Source organism: Zingiber officinale, chromosome 7B (genome assembly GCF_018446385.1).
Source record: "Zingiber officinale cultivar Zhangliang chromosome 7B, Zo_v1.1, whole genome shotgun sequence".
In the NCBI taxonomy this organism is placed as follows: domain Eukaryota; kingdom Viridiplantae; phylum Streptophyta; class Magnoliopsida; order Zingiberales; family Zingiberaceae; genus Zingiber; species Zingiber officinale.
In genome coordinates, this window is record NC_055999.1 from 61821589 (window position 1) to 61829763 (window position 8175).

The 8175-nt window shown below is 32.9% G+C and overlaps 1 long non-coding RNA gene across 3 annotated transcripts; it reads right to left on the minus strand.

Annotated features, from left to right (window-relative positions):
* Positions 1–685: 685 nt before the first annotated feature.
* On the minus strand, positions 686–7492 carry LOC122005845. 3 transcript variants are annotated; one of them, XR_006118560.1, is made up of 3 exons: positions 6264–7442; positions 5260–6172; positions 686–861 (listed from the first exon to the last, which is right to left on the minus strand). It is a non-coding gene; the product is annotated as an uncharacterized LOC122005845 (long non-coding RNA). The 3 variants fall into 3 exon arrangements; XR_006118559.1 differs by having other exon boundaries at positions 5260–5353; positions 6033–7439; XR_006118558.1 differs by having other exon boundaries at positions 5260–7492.
* Positions 7493–8175: the final 683 nt, after the last annotated feature.

The window sequence follows — 8175 nt, forward strand, 5'->3', positions numbered from 1 at the left end:
ACATAGAATGTTCTGCCATAGGTATTTTGTTAGTCCCAGTGCAACCAACAAAAGGGGGTGAATTGCCTGAAACTAGAGTTATAAAAAAATTCTCTTTCTTTGCTTAGTAAGGATGGACTATTAATTAAACAAACACTAAAACATATCTACTAAAAGACAACCATGGAAAACCATTAAGAAAGATCCAAATCCATTGTAAATCGACCTATTGAGAAAGATAGATGCACTCAAAGATAATGGTTATAAACCATTGTCTTTTCACTTGAAACACAATGGTGAAAAATTATTGTCAAAGACCGCTCTATCTTTCTCAACATGTAAATTTACCACAGATTTTTTGGATCTTTCACAATGGGTTTCCATCATTGTCTTTAACTTAAATCAACAATGATTTTTCATCGTTGTCTTTGTGCACTCGATCTTTCTCAACGTGTCGATTTACCATATTTTTTTTAGGTCTTTGACAATGGTTTTAACCATTGTCGTTTGCATTAAGAAGAAAAATAAACTATTGTCATTTTAACCGTTGTATTTTTAACCATTGTCATTTCTCAACCCACACTAAAAAATAATAACCCATTTAAAATCTAAATACAATAATATCAAAAATATATACAACACTTGTAGCAAAAAGGATTATATTATACATTATACAACAACATATATACAACATACAACAGAAGTGTTATAGCAATATGAAGTACAAGCTCATATATACAAGTGTTGTAGCAAGTGTTATAGCAATATACATCATACAACAGCATAAAAAAGAATTATAGCTTTTCTACTCATTAGATATGTGGTCCCTTCTCTGGCCTTCTTCATTTCTTTTTCACTGGTTCCATTATCACATAGCCATATCTACAAGTTAGGAAGTAGAGAGAAGTAAACAACAACACTCTTCATATAAACAAATTGAAAAAGATGGTAATTAAACATCAATGATAAGGAAAAATGTTATTTGCTTCTGTTCACAACATGAAATTATAGAAATAATATTTCACAAAAATCATCCTACATATATGAGATGATAAACTATTGCAGAATCACACTCAACATGAGAAATATTAGCGCTAAAGAAAGGTTAAGAATCATAGTAAATTGAAAATAGGCAGTAACTTGCTTTTATAATATTGAGATAAAACTAAAACATTTTGAAGCTTAGATGGAATGTTTTGCTTCAAAATTTTATATTTTTCTTTGTCGATCCCCTCTACTTGCCACACGATTTACTCAGAAGCTATAAATAAATTTAAATAAGGTGCAAAAGGAAAAGAAAATAGGAATTTGATTGAGTTAAGTGCATTTTCAAATTCCACATTTCCAAATTATGCTTCATTTAAGAAAGAACAGTAAATCATAATCCAAAAATATTTGTCAATTTATGTTATGTATGATCAAAATAATATAACCCTAGCGTGCAACATCAGGATAGCTTCAAGCATGAAAATATATAGATGATGTAATAAGAATTGCTATGCACAAAAATCCAATTTAATGAGAAAGCAACTCGAGTAAAGGATAGGCAAATGATAAAGTAAATTAAAATACATAAATAGACAAATGAATTGGAGAATATAAAGGAGTTGCAGTAGCAAGTATAAATTCACATTAGTTAGGTGATTATAGTGTAATTAATGACTTGGACATAGTATGTTTTCTAATGCAAACTGATACAACTAACTTCAACACCTCATCTTGAAGTAGAGCTAGACATAGTCTTAGTCTCTCAAAGAAAACTTTTATTCATTTACAGACATTAGAGTAGATGAAAGGTTATCACGAACCTTCTTGCTAAAGGCTGTTATGCATTTCTAACCATAGATTAATATTAGAAAAACCATAGATTCCAAGTTGTTATGCATTGCTAAAGGTTGTTTCTCTACTTGTTAAACTTATGGAAGAAAAGTTACAGATGTCTATGAAAGCAAAGTAGTAGTGAATGTCATGTCCTTAGTGTTAGAATGTATACTAAAAGCCTAGCTTTTTGTATAAACATTTATTTTGAAATAAGAATCATATTGGTCAAATGTCTGCATTTAGTTAAATGCAGTTGCCCATTTAATTTATATCGTAGATAACATGGTGTGTGGTGTCACACAGAAGATCATGTTATCAGTTCCTTATAAATTATAAATAGTAGCTCACAACCAAGATGGATTGGGATAAACCATTGGAATAGTTGTAGTGTAATTTGGTATTAGTTTATCTTGACTATAAAATTACACTAGTACACTATGTATATATTGAGCAGGACCATTTGAGGTTGTTTTTTTTATACTGACTGCAAAAAAGAACACAAACTCTATTATTATAGTTGTGCGTACTCTTAATCCTGCTATAATAACAATCACATATACTTAGTATTTATTTCTTTAATTTATCAATGGGTGAGATTTATTCGTTAAATCAATAGGTCCGATAAGTTGGGAAATAATATTATTTATATGGTATGTTGTTGATTATAAAAGAAAACTATGTCCTATTTATTAGGATGATGATGTCCCCTTGAGGAGCTCATAAGGATTGTCATGTAAATCCTGCAGGTGGACTTAGTTCCGACATGACAATGAAGTTGAGTGATACTACTCTTGGAGCTAGATATTAATTGAGTTGTTAGTAACTCATTTAATTAATGGACATTCGATATCTTAAAGACAGGGAGATTAATGCACTCATGATAAGGAGCCTATAATATAATATGAGATTGGTGCGGTAGTTCAATAATAACTCTTTAGTGGTATGAGTTATTATTGATGAATTTGAGTTGGGTGTTCGGGTCGAACACAGGAAGCTCAAGCTCATCAGGAGGCGAAAACTAATTCCTCCTCTCGGTCCCTGCTGTAGCCTCTATAAAGCCTCGCATTTACCCGTTTTGATTTTCCTTCCTATCCAAGTGAGAGGCCGGCCACATCCTTGCTTGGTGCTCAAGCAAGGGGCCATCCAAGCCTTGCTTGGTGCCCAAGATGTGGGCCGACCAAGCCATGCTTGGTGCCCAAGCATGGGGCCGACCATAATAGAAGAGAAAAGTAAGTTTTTATTTAAAATAAAATTTTGTTAAAATCTTTCCTTTTATAGCTTTCTACAAAAGATTAAAAGAGAGATTTTAATTTTGTTAAAATTTTTCCTTTTTTTGTAGTTATCTACAATGGTTTAAGAGAGAGATTTTAATTTTGTTAAAGTCTTTCCTTTTTTTTTTTTTTTGTAACTAACCATTATAGGAATAAAAGGAAGATTTTGTTTAAAATAAAGTTTTGTTATAATCTTTCCTTTTATAGCTATTTACAATGGTTTAAAAATGAGATTTTAAGTTTGTTAAAATCTTTCTTTTTTTGTAATCATCCACAATAGCAAATAAAAGGAAAATTTTGTTAAAACTTTCCTTTTTTAGCCACTAGCAAAGAATATAAAAGAGGAGGGTGGTGCCCAAAAACATAACCTAAGCTCTCTCTCTTTTATTCTCTTGTGTGGCCAACCCTCTTCTATTGTTTTCTTTCTCTTGAGGCCGGCGGCACCTTGCTTCAATCTTTGTGGCCGGCGGTGCTTGGAGGAGAAGAAGAAAAGGTTCGGGTGCTTTGTCTTGGTAGATCGTCGCCCACACGACGCCCAAAAGGAGGAGAGGAATACAGTAGAAGATCAAGAGGTCTTTGTCTACGAAGAAAGGTACAACTAATTCTTTATTCCGCAGCGAAACTAGTTTAGTTTTTTCTTTGTATGGATCATGAAATACCAATACAAGAGGCTATCGATTTTGTGCTTCAATTGAGTTCTCTGTAGTTAAACCTAGGATTTACTGTAAGGAGTTTAAATATTCAATTTCTTTGAAAGACTTTGTCTAGGAAGTGGTGGATGATCCCATAACCAAGAAGGCCGAGTGCCTCACCAACTACCTGGTAGTCAATCCTTGAAATAGATATTTAATCAACTTCTGTAATATGGTTTAAATTATGAAGAACACATGAGTAGAACTTGAATTAATAATGTTAAGTTTCGTTTGCAATCCAAGTTTAACTTTTCGAAGAACACATGGGTTGCTAGGAAAAGTTCTGTACTTGTACAAATTTTTGTATAGGGGAAACAGAACGGAATTCCGAGTAGCACCCAACACTTAGAACACTCATTTTAACTACATACAAATCCATTATCATGCCACATATGTTGGTGTCATACTATGCTATAGAGATGCTAGACAATTCTCTCAACAAGTCCTTAGATGATTATCACATACGCATAATGAGAATAATATCCCAATATGAAGTTTAGGAAAAAAAAAATGGAATAAAATCTATAAGAAGTTATTTCTCAAGATATTCAAACTTACAGGAGACTAAATGCACAGAAAATCATAAACATTGTGCAAAACTTCAATCCTAGTAATTGTGTTGTCTCTAAGTTATGCTAAATACTCTTAAAAACTTGCCCGAAGTTAAGAATAGAGGATAATATAAGTAGCAATAATTGCAAAGCTTTGGATTATGTGGATACAATGGACACAACTGCCAGAGCAAAATAACAACAAAAAAATGTAACTCATCCAGAGTTCACAGTTAATATGCAAACGAAAAAGATGAATAAAAGGAAGGATAATAATATCTCAAACAAGCAATAAATTACATCACATATAGATCCCACAAGCAGTTTCGGCAAGTCATATCAGGTAGTTCAAACTTTATATTGTCCTCCTAGAAATGTTGTTGATATACGGAAATCCAGGTAGAAATAAATTAAGAAGTTGATCCCAAATAATTTGGACTACATGAAGAGTTCATTCCCTTGGTCAAAATTATGATGAAGAACTAGTTAAGGAATCAAAGGTGATGTGTGGTGGGTAAGTCCAAAGATGTTGCTCACCTTTCCACAAAGTAGCAGTCACTGATTGATTAGCAAATGAAAAAAAGTTGGAAGCTAGTAATTCAAAACATATATACAATACTTGTAGTTTCTCATTCTCATATCTAGTAGATTCGACCTCTATTAAAGTCAGCAATGGAACTTTCTCAATTTCAAAGCTCTCCAAAGGATAGCTAGTTGGAAGCTTTGCCTCTTTTGATACAAACTAATACAATGACTTCAAAACCTCAAAACCTCATCAAGAAGTACTTAAATAAATTTGCTTGCATTTCAAATAGATTGATGCCAAGTTTTTTTAGTTACTAGAAAATATTCTAGAGAGAATAAGTTTGCATTTGGTTTTGTTTGCATCATCCTTGCTAAGCAATCAATTAACTAAGGGTCTAGCCACAACTTTACAAACATAACCTTTGATACACAATTGAGGACTTCAAATGACGTGATGTTGTCTCCAACCACCACCACCTTCTGCTCCTCCAAGTCCACTTCCAACGACCTCACCCTTGCATGGAGAACATGCCAAAAAATAAGACCAATTAAAAAAAAATCTTTAGTCTACCTAAAAAATACACACAATATTATTTACATGAATTTGTTCACAAAAAATGCACATATATCAAAGTATATATAACCATCATGATTTCTAGTGTGGACATGAATGTCCATGCAACCCTCAATTGTTACTGAAGTAATAGTTGATAAATCTCCCCTTGATCAAATCAAAAAAAATAATATTCTGCTTCATTAGTATTATGTAGTACAAGAATAATGAAGGGAAAAAGAATATTTATAGAAAAAGTAACAAAGTCTTGAGAAAAGACAAATTGAAAACCAATACTTAGAATTCTCTGGTGAATCAATTTAAGATGGCACTTGTTTAGCATTAGGAAATGTTAATGATTTAAATAAGTGAGATACAACACGCAAAAAATTGAAATAAAACAAATGCATAATATTTCCTTATCTAACCTAAATAATATCATCCATTAGCAATAAAAATTTCATAATTTGGGAGGCTTTAGTTGATTACAATTACCAAATGTTAGAACCAAAAAAAAAAAAAAGAAAGAGAAGAAAATTGAAATATTTTTACAAGTCTTCAAACATCAAAATTGACAAATATAAAGCACATGAAACACACACAAAAAAAAATTGCAAAGAAATATGAGCAATAACAATACCTTAGCTGCATCACTACCATCACGATGAAATTGGCATATTTTTCCAAGTACTGAAACAATATTGTCATATGTCATTACATTATCTGATTGCAATGCATCAGAATGTGCAATCACATTATTCAAACTAATTAAGAGAACCTCTGTACAAAAAGAAATATTGAACAAAGTCTTATTAGCAGTAGCATTGAGGCATTAAATTGTATGCAAAAAATGTCTTATATATAAAGCTACCTCCAACCAAAGGGTGAACCAAAGAACTGCCAAATTCAGCACAAACACCAACACCATAAACAACTGTCTGGAAATGATTACTTAGAAATAACAACCATATTCCATTGAAGGAGACTAGAATCATCATGCAAAACCACAAGACTGAGAAGCAAGTGTAGCAAAAGGATAAAAAAGAACAAATACCATGAAATGAAATTATCCGTCAATCTTTTAAAGACGGTAAGAACAACAACCAAAATCCTAAAAAGATATCACAAATTTCACATTTAACTCATAAAAGATCCAAGAAATGTCGAGCTTATTATTATATACCCATGACAAGAACCATGAGCGCACTAGTACTGACACAAAAAAAAGTAGCTACTCTATGCCCGACTTGTTTAACTCCATGGTTTGAAGCATTCATAAGTCAGGCATGCATACCCGAGAACCAATCTGCACACAACAATTAGAAAGGGAAAATTACAAACACCAAACCTAATTACTCATGCGAGGCTTCTCGTGATGAGATTGCTGATCATGTTGAACTAGCGAAAAAGGAAGTAACGGGCACTCCCTCAGTCCTCTCGAGCAAACCCCTGCTACAAGATCGAAGGGAAAGAATCATCTTTACCAAGCACAATGCCCAAAAGATGTCAATTTGAAGATCAACATAAAGATTGGTGCTGAAACTAGTGAGAAAAAGAAGTAGGTTTTAAAAAGAAAAAGATCAACAAAAAATTGCGATAAGCAGATATCCACAAAGAGGAAAGGATTAAAGGGAGAAAAAAAAGTGAAATCAAATAAAATAAAGGTACCAACAGATACATGGCCCAATCCAATAGAAAGAAGAGTCTCCAACTGATGCAGATAAAAGTGAGAGGGAGGAAGGGAGGGATGGACAATAGAAGATGGCCAGAGGGGAAGTTTGACGGAAGTGGCCTAAGCTACCACTTTGCGTGCCCATCTTGCAATACTTTATTTACTTGGTCACCTTTGCCCACTTCTCTCGACCTCGTGACGCTCCTAGGCTCAAGATTTTAACCACTCAATGACTGTGGTAATAACAGCGACACACGAAGAGGGAGAGGAAGAAGAGATGACAGCCATGAGAATTTCTTCTCTATCCTCCTCTTCTATTTCTCTCTTTCTTGTTTTATGACAGAGCAGTGAAGCGACGAGGTCTAAGGATGAAGTGTAAATAAAGGAGTTGTACACAGAATAGATCTAGGTTAAAGATTTTTTTTTGCATTCCCCATGCATGAGTTGCGGCAAGAAAAAAATACAACAGTTAGAATTTCATTAACAATGACTTATAACTGTTGTCTTATTAGAACAACAACAATAGTTTATATACCGTTGTTTTAAGTATTGTAAAAATATTCTAATTGACAGTGGTTTATTGCACCGTTGTCCCAACTATTGTTAAGATTGTCTTTTAGGATAAATGTTGCATCAAAGATAACGATTTTATCAAAAATCATTATCTTTTTCTAAATTTACAACAGTTTTTCCTAAAACTGTTGTCATTGTGGTGTTTTCTTTAAGAAATTTGGTTGTAGTGAAAATAACAATGCATAAAAATGAACAACTAAAGAAGGAAAGTAAGAAGACTGGATTTACTTGATTACAACCTAAGTAGTTGTTAATCCAAGGCTATTAAAAGCTCAATGAAAATCTCCTTCGTTGAAGGAAGAGAAGCCTCTTACACTCTTTAAAAGCTCAGAAATAAATTATAAAATGAATACAGAAGTTGTTTTTAATTTTCTAGCTCCAGGGGTCTTTTTATAGCCCTTGAAAAATTCTATCCGTAGCTTGAAGACACCTTCAAGTTGGTCCAAGGCACCTTTAATAGGCTAATGTTTATCCACCGAAGATAAAGTTTTATCTTTAGCTAACGACTATGGAATTAAGGTACCTCCAACAGGCTGGA